The 11840-nt window shown below is 55.9% G+C and overlaps 1 protein-coding gene across 3 annotated transcripts in view; it reads left to right on the plus strand.

Moving 5' to 3' along the window:
- The first annotated feature begins 234 nt into the window (after positions 1 to 234).
- The window catches only part of LOC127568666 (uncharacterized), a 53136-nt gene continuing 41530 nt past the window's right edge, over positions 235 to 11840 (plus strand). The window contains exons 1-2 of one of the 3 annotated variants that reach the window (XR_007956049.1): positions 235 to 333; positions 3362 to 3732. The gene's annotated coding sequence lies outside the window, so the exon portion shown is untranslated. Of the gene's footprint in view, positions 334 to 3361; positions 3733 to 11840 lie in introns of those variants that run through there. The other 2 variants (XR_007956050.1, XM_052012674.1) reach the window with 2 other exon arrangements.

Consider the following 11840-nt stretch of genomic DNA (forward strand, 5'->3'; position numbering starts at 1 on the left):
ATGTACATGTCAGTAATAAAGATATCTGATCTTATCGTAATGTAATAACAAACCTTTTAACCCCCATCATCATCCCATGGGACTCTATGACCCTCGTAAGTGTTTGTTAAATAATTCAGTCTCCAAACTAATGAGTCATCCCATTTACCCAATCAGGAGAAAACATTACATCAATGAGGACTTACGAGATGACTAATCAAAAAAAACTGTATAAATATCAGAAGGCTGTTTGGGTCGGGAGGAAGATATAGAGTCCACTCCTCAGCCACGACCCGAGAAGGATCTCTTCCCAGAGCCTTTGCCACAGACGACGACTTCATCTGAAACTCATCGGTATGCGTTTAAGAATCCTTGCTTGTAAGAATTGGACATCCTTTGCAGAATTATAATCTCTGTTAGAATTTATTCCTCAAAATGATCGTGCTCCGTTTAAAGTAAAATAAATGTGTTAGTCAGTTGGAAGTATCTCCTCCTTGGTTAGGAGAGGGACTGACCACTCGAAATCACGGGGATGGTGCTGGAGGATTGGAGGGTGGCGGATGTTGCTCCCTTGTTCAAAAAAGGTAGTGGGATAGTCCAGGGAATTACAGACCGGTGAGTCTCACGTCTGTGGTGGGTAAGTTGTTAGAAAGGATTCTAAGGGATAGGATCTATGAACACCTGGAGAATCATGGACTGATTAGGGACAGCCAGCATGGCTTTGTGAAGGGGAGATCTTGCTCACAAGCCTGATAGAGTATTTGGGGAGGTGACGAGGAAGATTGATGAGGGTAGTGCGTGTGGATGTGGTCTATATGGATTTTAGTAAGGCGTTTGATAAGGTTCCTCATGTTATGCTTCTTCAGAAGGTCAGAGGCAAGGGATCCAGGGAAGCTTGGCTGTGTGGATTAGGAATTGGCTTGCATGTAGAAAGCAGAGGGTTGTGGTGGAAGGAGTTGCCCTCAGATTGGAGGGCAGTGACTAGTGGTGTCCCGCAGGGATCGGTTCTGGGACCCCAACTTTTTGTGATATTTATAGATGACTTAGATGAGGGGGTGGAAGACTGGGTTAGTAAGTTTGCGGATGACACTAAGATAGGCGGTGTTGTGGATAGTGTGGAGGGCTGTCGGAGCTTACAGAGGGATATTGATAGGATGCAGAGCTGGGCTGACAAGTGGCAGATGGAGTTCAATCCAGTGAAGTGTGAGGTGGTACACTTTGGAAGGACCAATTCCAGGGCAGAGTACAGGGTAAATGGCAAGGTACTTGGCAGTGTAGAGGAGCAGAGGGATCTGGGGGTTCATATTCACAGTTCACTGAAAGTTGCCTCGCAGGTGGATAGAGCAGTTAAGAAGGCCTATGGGATGTTGGCTTTCATAAATCGTGAGATTGAGTTTAAGAGCCGCGAAGTGATGATGCAGCTTTACAAAACTCTAGTTAGACCACACTTAGAGTACTGTGTTCAGTTCTGGTCGCCGCATTATAGGAAGGATGTGGAGGCGTTGGAGAGGGTGCAGAGGAGATTTACCAGGATGCTGCCTGGATTAGGGCGTATGGAATATGAGGAGAGGTTTAAGGTGCTAGGGCTATTCACTGGAAAGAAGGAGGATGAGAGGAGACATGATAGAGGTATATAAAATATTGAGAGGAATAGATAGAGTAGACAGCCAGCGCCTCCTTCCCAGGGCACCAATGCTCAAGACGATAGGGCATGGCTTTAAGGTTATGGGTGGGAGGTTCAGGGGAGATGTCAGGGGGAGGTTTTTCACCCAGAGAGTGGTTGGTGCATGGAATGCACTGCCTGGGGTGGTGGTGGAGGCAGATACATTGGACAGGTTCAAGAGTTGTTGGATAGGCATATGGAGGAACGTGAGATAGAGGGATATGCGGGAGGAAGGGGTTAGGTAGTGTGAGGGTGGTTTGATGGACGGCACAACATGGTGGGCCGAAGGGCCTGTTTTGTGGTGTGTGGTTCTATGGTTCGATGGTATTATTGGAAGCTAAATTCCTTCAGAAAAGAGACTGAAGTAGTTAAGTAAACAAGTCTGACCTTGTTTGACCGTTGATACAGTATAATCTCCGTAGAGTGCAGATGTTAACAGATACTTATAACTGATAAACTTAAGTTCTTGAATTAAATTTAGGATTCTACGATGGGTACACATAGTATTGGCATTTAGGTCGAAATCCGGCCTCAGGGTGGAGAGGGGAGATGGCCGGGATAAGAGGGAGAGGTGCAACACTTTGTTGCTCCAGATTCCAGTATCTGCAGTGTTTTGTCTCTCCACTAAATGCAACCTGTTCTGCATGACCCCAGTTATGAGTGATCCTAATGTCTGTGGCAAAGCTCAGAGACTCTGCCGATAGGGGAGTGGCTCAAAACAGGAACTCTCTCAGCTTCATGCCCTGTCCCACAAAACCCACTTTCAGCCCTGTCTCTGAGCTACTTCCCATCACCGAGAGAGGTGTTTCAATAGTGAAGTCTTTTCCAACAGGACACATGAACCGGGCACTTCACAGAAGCAAACTCCCAGTCCTTGGCGAACAGGGTAAACACACACGAACAAGACAGGGGAGAGAGGGCTCAATGGATACTGTGGGGTGGTTCCCTGAGCAGACTGTCCAGACCATCTGGCAGAATGTCTCATCGCCAGAACTACCAACAAGCACCCAAGACCTCGCTTGGCTGGCGGTGAGAGGGGCACTCCCAGTCAGATCCTTCCTGTATGGTTGGAACCTCACTCCCAGTGCGCGCTGCCCTCGGGAGGACTGCGCTGGGGACGAGACAGTTGCCCACCTCTTTGCAGGTTGTGGGTTTGCGAGGAGGGTGTGGTGAAAGATGCAGGGGTCCTTGTCATGGTTCATCCCCAGAAGCAGTGTAACAGAGGATTCTCTGATCTACAGGCTGTTCCTGGGGACACACAGAGACGGACATCAACTGTTGCTGGAACGTCATCAACTCAGTGAAAGACGCTCTTTGGTCTGCCTGAAACTTGTTGGTCTTCCAGCACTGCGAGATATCCATAGGGGAATGCTGCCGGCTGGCACATTCCAGGCTGCAGGAGTACGTACTGAGGGACGCACTGAAGCTGGGCACAGCCAACGCAAAGGCTCGGTGGGGGAGGACTACTGTTTAGGCTTCCTCTGCCACTGGAGAGGGTGGGGCGGGGACAGGCGAGAAAGCCCTTAAATATTGTAAATCGGGGACCGGGTAGCTTCCAGGGAGCCACACGTGTGGCATCGGTGCTGTTTTTTTTCATATATACAAAAAGGTAACACTAATGAATGATCTTTACAAGAATGGAAAGGTTAGCACTGTTTTGTAATTGTATATAGTTTGTCTTTTATTATGAATAAAGTTTATTTTGTTAAAACGAAACAGGGTAAACACACCTCAGATGGGTGAAATCCCGCACAGGCCCCGCCTGAGGCAGCTGCAGGACAGGCACAGAAATATTAACTGGAGTTCTAGGAATGCAGGAAAAAGCAGCGACCAGCTCTCAGCCTGTGGGAAGGGCAGAGGGAGCACCCACTGTGGGAGGGTCCCACTGAGAGAATGTCACACTGAGGGAGTGGCGGTACTGAGGGACGCGATTCTTATCTGAAATGTCGCGTTGCCGGGTGTAGAGTCGCGTGTGTTTCGGTAGTATTAGTTTGCATTCTCTACCGTAGTATGTCGTCGCGTAGTTTCTTCTTTTCTGTATTAGAAGTCGTGTATTGACACTGGTTGTCTTTTGTAGTGCTTTTAGTGAATAAACGTTTATTATTAAAAACAAAAAAAAAGTGGCAGTACTGAGTGTGCTCTCCCATCAAACTGATGTTGTTCTTATAAAGATCCGAAAGTGCGGTTGTGGAGAATGTTGGAAGGTGGGGGAGTGTGGGTTTCATTTTAAGCGATGGGCTGGAGCAGTTTTCTTCTTGGAAGGACTGTGTTATGCCAGGTGTCGGAGTCTGTGTTCTGAGCGCTGTGGGAACGGCAGTGGCTGGTGGGTTGCCAGGGTTTGCTTTTGGACTTTGGTGGGAGCTGGGACCGAGTTTATTCTGGTCAGTAATATCAATCGGCTCCCTCCCACCCAAGGACTTGGCCCGGGGCGACTGGTTGAAGACTTTCTCGGCACTTTTGTGCGGCCGGAGGGACGTCAGACTGGCCCAGTGACAGACATTTCACTGCGGCGCGGGAGGGACGGCACTGGTGTTTCATCACACAGACTGTCTGCTTATCTGGAGAAGCCTCCCACCTCTCCTTTCTCTGCACTGCTCTTTTGCGGGACTAATTACTGGTGTGCCCTGCTGGTTGTGTCGCTGTTTATTGCACCAGCAGTGTTTTGTGATCACTGACTGCGTAGTGCCTTGTCATGGCGGGCTGTAAAGGATCTAAAGATGGCGGGGCCTCAGTCCTATGCAGCAGTTGCAGCTCCTGGAGGCGTGGCTCCTGCAATGACATCACCTTTCAGTCTGTTGACTTTGTAAAATGCCGTGCGCAGTTCTGTGCCTCTGTCAGTCGGTCTGGACGGTGGTTTCTAGGCCATGTCTGAGACTGTGGGGGGAGGCGAGGCAGGTGTTGTCACGGTTACCAAGACGTTCGGTAGAATTGTGTTCTTTTTACGGTCTGAGAAGGAGGTGTCCTTGGCCTTGAGTAAGGGGCTGATGTTGGGGGAGTTCTTCATGCCGGTGGAGCTGGTGGGGGCCCCTGTGCAGCTGGTTGTCCTTTCCGGTCTTTCCCTGTATCCCATCCGAGGTCCTCCTCCCTCACCTGCAGTCTCTGGGCGAGGTTCGGTCGGGCATCACTCCGATGTTGCACAGGCCGGCCGTACCTGGCTTTGAGAACGTGTATTCCTTCAAGCGCTTGCTGTTCATGCAGTTGGCGGGGTGGGGATGTCGAGGGGAAATTTCAGATCGAGTACGACGGGCAGCACTACCAAGTGTTCTGTGCCACTGGTCGTCCATGGTGCCATGTGTGCAAGGTGTCTCGGCATGTCCGTCGGCATTGCCCCGGCTGTCAGACTGCTGGCTCCACCTCGGTGGCACGGGGGGGGGGTACCACTGACGCTTCTACCGTGGTCCCTCCCCCCGCTGTCCCTGCCCCCTCTGCCCATCCTGTGCCGGTGGGGGTGGGGGGTAGGGATAAGCGCGGTGCGGATGGTGGGGAGGGGTGGGCGACTGCTCTGAGTCGGAAGGTGCGGCGGAAGAAGAAGCGCCTCCAGGCCTCACCCCTGGAGGGGCAGGAGCCGGCAGCCTCCTCCGGTCCAGACCTGGGGGTCCCTGTGGACTATGCGGGTCCGCGGGTGCTGGGAGAGGTCGAGGGGGAGGATGAGGTGCCGGAGGCTGAGGTTCCCTCCGAGATGGAGGTCACTGTGCCTCCGTACCCCAGTGGGATGAAGCGGCGCCGGCACGTGTCCGAGGGGTCAGAAGGACCGGGGTCGCCTGAGAGGGGGGATTTGCCCCGATGAAGGCCGTGTGCTGAGAGGGTGACCCTCCGGAGCTGGAGGGTGGCGCTGAGGGGGATGACTTGGCTTCTGTCGGGGTTGCGCCCCCCGAGTCGGTGGGCGATCCCGTGATGCAGGGGCAGTCGGAGGGGGTGGGGTCCACCCTTGGTTGAGGCCGCATGCCTGGAGTACGTGCCCTCTGGGGGAGGGGACGGTCGCACTGAGGGCCCTGTGGTTCCGGGGTTGCCTGAGGGAGGGGTGTCAGCCAGGGTGGTGGTCTCCCAGATCGTGGCCACAATCGAGGCCAGGAATCCCAAGAGGGTGCGTTCCGCCCCCGTGTCTGAGGGGGGACGGGGTGCCCCTGGGTCGCCAGCCCGTTCGGTGGCACGGAGTGAGGGTGTCCCTGTGAGTGGGGATGGTGGGGACCCTCCCAATGCTGGTGACAGGGGGGAAGACCGGGATGTGGCGGTGGGCGTGGCCCCGTCGACTCGCTTCCTCCGTTTGAGCTCCACGAGAGTTTGTGAGCTGCCTACCCTGGGGGTGGGATGTGCACAGGGGAGCAGTGCTGATGCGGGGAGTCCGGTCCTGCCCCGCCTCGGGACCAAGGTCCAGGTGGGCTCCTGGACCTGGGGGCGGAGGGGTCTCCTCCTGTCACTGCTCTTGGGGGTGGGATCATCCCTGAGGTGGGGCCATCCAAGGGGACCGCTGCACGGATTCGGGTGGGCGCGTCGCCCGGATTTGGGTGGGTGCGTCGCCCGGTGGTGGCGACTACCTGGATGTAGATGAGAGCTTGGGGACCGGTGATGAGGGCGAGGGTGACTCCGATGATGAGCTGGAGGACTACCTTGTCCCCGGCGCCGTGCTGTGGCCCGTCACTGTGGAGGAGATCCGGGAGTTCCTGGAGGACACCTGGAGGAAGCAGAACAAGGCCAAACCGGCCGCCTCCCAGTGGGAGAATCTACCTGGTGTTGTGCAGTTCATCCGTGGCATCCTTGACCAGGAGAAGGGGTCGGGTCTGGACCGGCAGGAGAAGCGCCAGTTCAGAGATCTGAGGCTGCTTCTGGAGGCTGAGTGCAGGGTGCAGGGGAGCTCGGTGGGGAGCCCTGCTCCTTCCGCCTGTAGCGCTGGTGAAGGGAGTGTACTGTAGTCATCATGAAGGTTACCGTTGCCAGCCTGAATATCAATGGCGGCAGGGGGTCTCTCCGCAGGTTCCACCACCTCTCGGTTCTGCAGGACGGGAGGTACACAGTGAGCTTCCTGCAGCAGACCCGCACCGTTCCGGGAGATGAGTCTGCCTGGCTCCTGCAGTGGCACGGGGGGGGGGGGGGGGGGTGGTCTACATGAGTCACCTCAGCTCCACTTCGAGCGGGGTGGCGATTTTGTTGGCCCCGACCTTCCAGCCAGAAATATTGACGGTTCAGGAACTGGTGCCGGGCCATCTGCTTCATCTGGCCGTGCACTTGGATGGCATGCCATTGCACTTCGTCAACTTGTATGCCCCCGAGCTCAGCCCGATGCAAGCGTGCTTTTTTCGGGAGGTGTCTACTTTGGTAGGGTCTTTCGACTGTGGTGAGTGCTTCATCCTTGGGGGTGATTTCAACTGCACCCTCGAGGAGAGGGATCGCTCCGGGCCCCAATGTAGCCGTGCATCGGTGCGGCTGTTGCAGGACCTGGTCAGATCCTTTGCCCTAGTCAAGGTCTGGCGGAACCTTTATCGAGACTCCCGCGCCTTCCCGCGGAGGTCTGGGGGAGGTGGAGGTTAGCAGATCGATCGGCTATATGTGTCCAAGGCACACGCCTCCTGCGTGTCGGCAGCCTCCATGCGGCCGGTGGTGTGCTCGGACCACCGCCTGGTGTGGGTGGCTCTCAGTCCACTGCCTACGAGGGTGGGGTCCGCATACTGGCACTTCAACAACCAGCTGCTGGATGACTGGCGATTCTGGGATTCGTTCCGCCTGTTTTGGATGGCTTGGCGGGAGGAGCTGTGGGGTTTCTCCTCCCTCAGGCTCTGGTGGGATGTAGGCAAGGCTCATGTCTGGGCTTTCTGCCAGGAATACGTGAGGCGGGCGACAAGGGGGCGGGTGTCCGAGATCGAGCGGCTCAAGAGGGAGCTGCTCGACTTGGAGTCTCAGCTGGGTCCAACCGCTGAGGACTCGCCTCTTTGGCGCAGGTACCAGGGGGTGAAGGAGGTGCTCCAGGACCTACAGCTAGAGAGGTCCTGCGACGCATACGTGCGATTGCATGTCCAGATGCTGCAGGATCTGGACCACACCTTGCCCTTCTTCTACTCTCTGGAGCGCTGGCGGGGTGTCCGCAGGCGGCTCGTGGAGCTGCTGGCGGAGGACAGATCCTCGGTCAAGGATCAGCCGGGAATCATCTGGGAGGTCCGCACTTCTTATGCGGCCCTGTTCTCGCCTGATCCATCCAGTGAGGATGCGTGTGAGACTCTGTGGGAGGGTCTGCTGCGAGTCAGCCCGAGGCTCTCGGGTGGCTGGAGGCTCCCCTCAGTCTGGAGAAGCTGACTGGCGCCCTGGACCAGCTGCGGCAGGGCAAGGCTCCGGGGCTGGACGGGCTCACGGTCGAGTTCCTCCTTCTGGGACGTCCTGGGGGGTATCTATGCAAGGGTGCTGGGGGACAGCTTGGCAATGGGTGAGCTGCCCCTCTCTTGGCACAGGGCAGTTGTGGTCCTGCTGCTGAAGGGGGATCTCCGCAGCCTGCAGAACTGGTGCCCAATATCTCTCCTCTGCACTGAGTACAAGGTGTTTGCCCGGGCGATGGCCAATCGTCTGGGCTCTCTGCTGGCCCAGGTGATCCACGCCGACCAGTCGTACACGGTCCCGGGCCGGTCCATCCAGGACAACGTCCACCTCATCCGGGACCTGATGTACCTGTGCCGGGAGGCTGGGGTGTTGGCTGCCTTTTTCTCCCTTGATCAGGAGAAGGCGTGCGACAGGGTGGATCACAGGTACCTGTTCGGGACTCTGCGCGTTCAGGCTTGGGCCGCATTTTGCGGCTCGGGTCCAGCTGCTGTACACCGCCGCGGAGAGCCTCGTCAAGGTCAATGTGTCCTTGATGGCGCCCTTTCGCTTCGGGAGTGGGTTGCGTCAGGGGTGCCCCCTGTCAGGGCAGTTGTACTCGGTTTGTGCACAGCTGTTCCTGTGCCTTCTTTGGAAGCATCTGATGGGTCTGGTCCTGCGTGGGCCGGCGATGGAGGTTGTCCTCTCTGCTTACGCCGACGACATCCTCCTCACGGTCACAGACCAAGCAGACCTGTGGACGATGCGCGAGTGCCACCGGGTCTACTTGGCCGTGTCCTCCGCCAGGATCAACTGGGCGAAGTGTTTGGGTCTGCTGGTGGGTCCGTGGCGGGTGGACTCCCTGTCGGAGGAGCTGTGGCCCTTCGAGTGGAGCACCTCGCACTCCTCTACCTGGGGGTCTACCTGTCTCCGGCCAAGGGTCCTGGCCGGCGAACTGGCAGGAGTTGGGGGCAGAAGTCTCGGCCTGGCTGGGGCACTGGTCAGGTCTGCTCCGGGCGATCTCGTAGCGGGGCAGGGCGCTGGTCATCAACCAGCTGGTGGCCTCCATGCTGTGGTACCGGCTGGCCACGCTGGTGCCGCCCAACATCTTTGTCTCCACCACCCAGAGGAGGTCGGTGGACTTCTTCTGGTGCGGCCGGAGGCACTGGGTCTCTGCGGCGGTCCTGCGTGCGTACCCAGCTGGCGGCCCTCTGCCTCCGAGTGCTGCAGGGATACCTGTATACCGAGCACCCCCCACGGTGGCACGCACTGGCCACCTATTTCCTCCTCCGGGGACACTGCCTCCGGGAGGGGGCGCATTCCCGGTGGCAGCCATCAGCCATGCCGCTCTGTGGGAGCTGCCCGGGTTTTACTGGGATCTGATGCGGGTGTGGGGCATGGTGTCGTGCGGCGAGTGCATGGCTCTCCCCCTCCTGTCACGACGGGAGCGGGGTGTCCGGCCACGCCGGCCCCCGCCCTGACAGAGCTGCGGTCGGGCCCAGGGCTTAGCGTCTTCACGGGAGGTGGTGCAGCACAACCTGAGCCACCTGGCGGACACGCCAACAGTGCCGTTCCGCGAGGCGCCGAGGCGGTTCTTGTACGGGCTGCTCCTGCACACCTTTCACTTCCTCGCCCTGGTCTGCTGGCCGTACATACCGCGGAGGTCCGTCTTGGCGGGTGGCGAGCGGGGTCCCCGGTGGAGGTCCCTCTACACGGGGGTCCTCCCCTGTACATTGGGGACCTGGGGTGGAGGGTGTTGCACCGGGCTGTGCCGTGCAACTGATTTTTGAGCCGGTTCACCGACACCCCGGCCGCTTGTCACTTCTGCGGCCAGGAGGAGACGGTGTACCACGTGTACGCGGAGTGCGAAAGGTTGCAGCCCTCTTTGCATATCTGAGGGGGCTGCTGCTCAAGTTCTGGCTGCACTTCAGCCCGACACTGTTGGGGTCACCCGGTGTGGTGCGGAGCGGGTCGCACGGAGGATCTTCTGGTGGGTCTTCTGCTGGGCCTGGCCAAGCTGGCCATCCACGGGACGTGGTGGTGGGCGGCCGAGGGTTCTGGCCTGTCGTCGTGCCTGCCCGTCTTCCGCGCGCGTGTCTTTGGAGAGGGAGCACGCGGTCTCCGTGGGCACCCTGGTGAGTTCTACGCTCAATGGGCCCCTCAGGGATTCGTGTGTGTCATGCACGGTACCAATGCGATTTTGATCTGAAGTGTGTGTTGCAGTAGAGGGCGCAGTGTTGCATGTGTGTTTCGCGGGTATTGGTTTGCATTATTCTCTGTAGATATGTAGTTGCTTAGTTGTTTCTTTCTGTATTAGATGTAATGTATTGATATTGGTTGTCTTTTGTAGTGCTTTTAGCTAATAAACGTTTGTAAAAAAAAGGGGCGGTACTGAGAGAGCACGCACTGTGGGAAGGGCAGTACTGAGGGAGCACCCACTGTGGGAGGCGCAGTACTGAGGGAGCACCCACTGTGGGAGGCGCAGTACTGAGGGAGCACGCACTGTGGGAGGGACAGTACTGAGGGAGCACGCACTGTTTTGGTTGTTCTTCATCAAGAGACAAACTTCACGTGGGTTTAACATCTGAACAGTTTTATTAACCAACACCAGGCTGCCCTGCTTTCCCTCTTTTTACAGCCACTGCCTGTTCCCCCATGTGACCCTTGCATTGCCCTCTGGGAACTGTAGTTCTTCATTAGAACTACATAATAACACATCTTGCCCCTTTAAAGAAAAACAAACACAATACTTTGTCCTTATAAACCTGCCGAGAACCCTTGTCCACTCAGCAGCTTTCAATCAGTCTCTGAGGTGGTTTAATGGTCCTTTTTGGTCTGGTCCTTGTTTCCGCAGGTGTGTTGCTTTCATTTGCTGCATTACTGTTGGTGTTTTTCTGGGAACTCTGGTCCACATGTTCATTTTCTCCAGGTGCTGGCCCCTTTGGTGTACTGACAGGGGACGGGTCACAGCCATGGGTTGGAGCTTGTGGTTGTAGATCCACGCGGTTCCTCCTCAGAGGTGTCCCTCGCTCCATCTGGATCTGGTATGAATGTGGATTTACCTCCTCTTGCACAACTCCTTGCATGGACCATGTGCCAGAAGCATGATCTCGGATTCACACTTGATCCCCAGGCTTCAGGACTGGTCGGCTTTTCGCTGTCTTGTTGTGATTCTGTTTCTGTTTTTCTTTCCCTTCCTCTTTAGCCTGTTTGACCTTGTGTGCTCCTTCAGGTGTCAACAGGTTTTCATGTATTGAAAGGTTAGTGCGTATGCGTCGACTCATCAGCATTTGGGCTGGTGAAAGGCCGTTCTGCAGTGGCGCACTTCTGTAAATCATTAGACTTCTGTGGACATCCTCTCGTCCGTTTTGTGCTTTCTTCATGAGGCCCTTCGCCACCTTAACTGAACTCTCTGCTAGGCCATTAGATTTTGGGTGATGTGGGCTTGAGGTTATATGTCGAAACCCCCAAACATTGGCAAAGGATTCAAGTTCACTGCTCGAAAACTGTGGACCATTGTCTGATAATACCTCACATGGAACTCCATGCCTCACAAACACAGCTTTCAGGAACGTGATAACTGCTTTGCTGGACGTTGATTGCAGTGTCGCAACCTCTGGGTCATTGGAAAAGTAGTCTGTTACAACAATATGGCTCTTCCCATTACAGTCAAACAAATCCACTCCAACTTTGAAATATGGCCTGTCTGGTACAGGGTGCGGTGTAAGTGGTTCTGCTTGCTGCTTTGGTCTATAGGTAAGGCATATTTCACATGAAGCAGTGGTCCGGCTGATGTCTTGGTTCATTCTTGGCCAGTACATCACTTCACGTGCTCTACGTTTACATTTTTCCTCCCCAAGATGCCCTTCGTGTATCTTCTGGAGCATCTCCTTGCATCGTGACACTGGAATCACAAACC

Source organism: Pristis pectinata, chromosome 3, assembly GCF_009764475.1.
Source record: "Pristis pectinata isolate sPriPec2 chromosome 3, sPriPec2.1.pri, whole genome shotgun sequence".
Lineage (NCBI taxonomy): Eukaryota > Metazoa > Chordata > Chondrichthyes > Rhinopristiformes > Pristidae > Pristis > Pristis pectinata.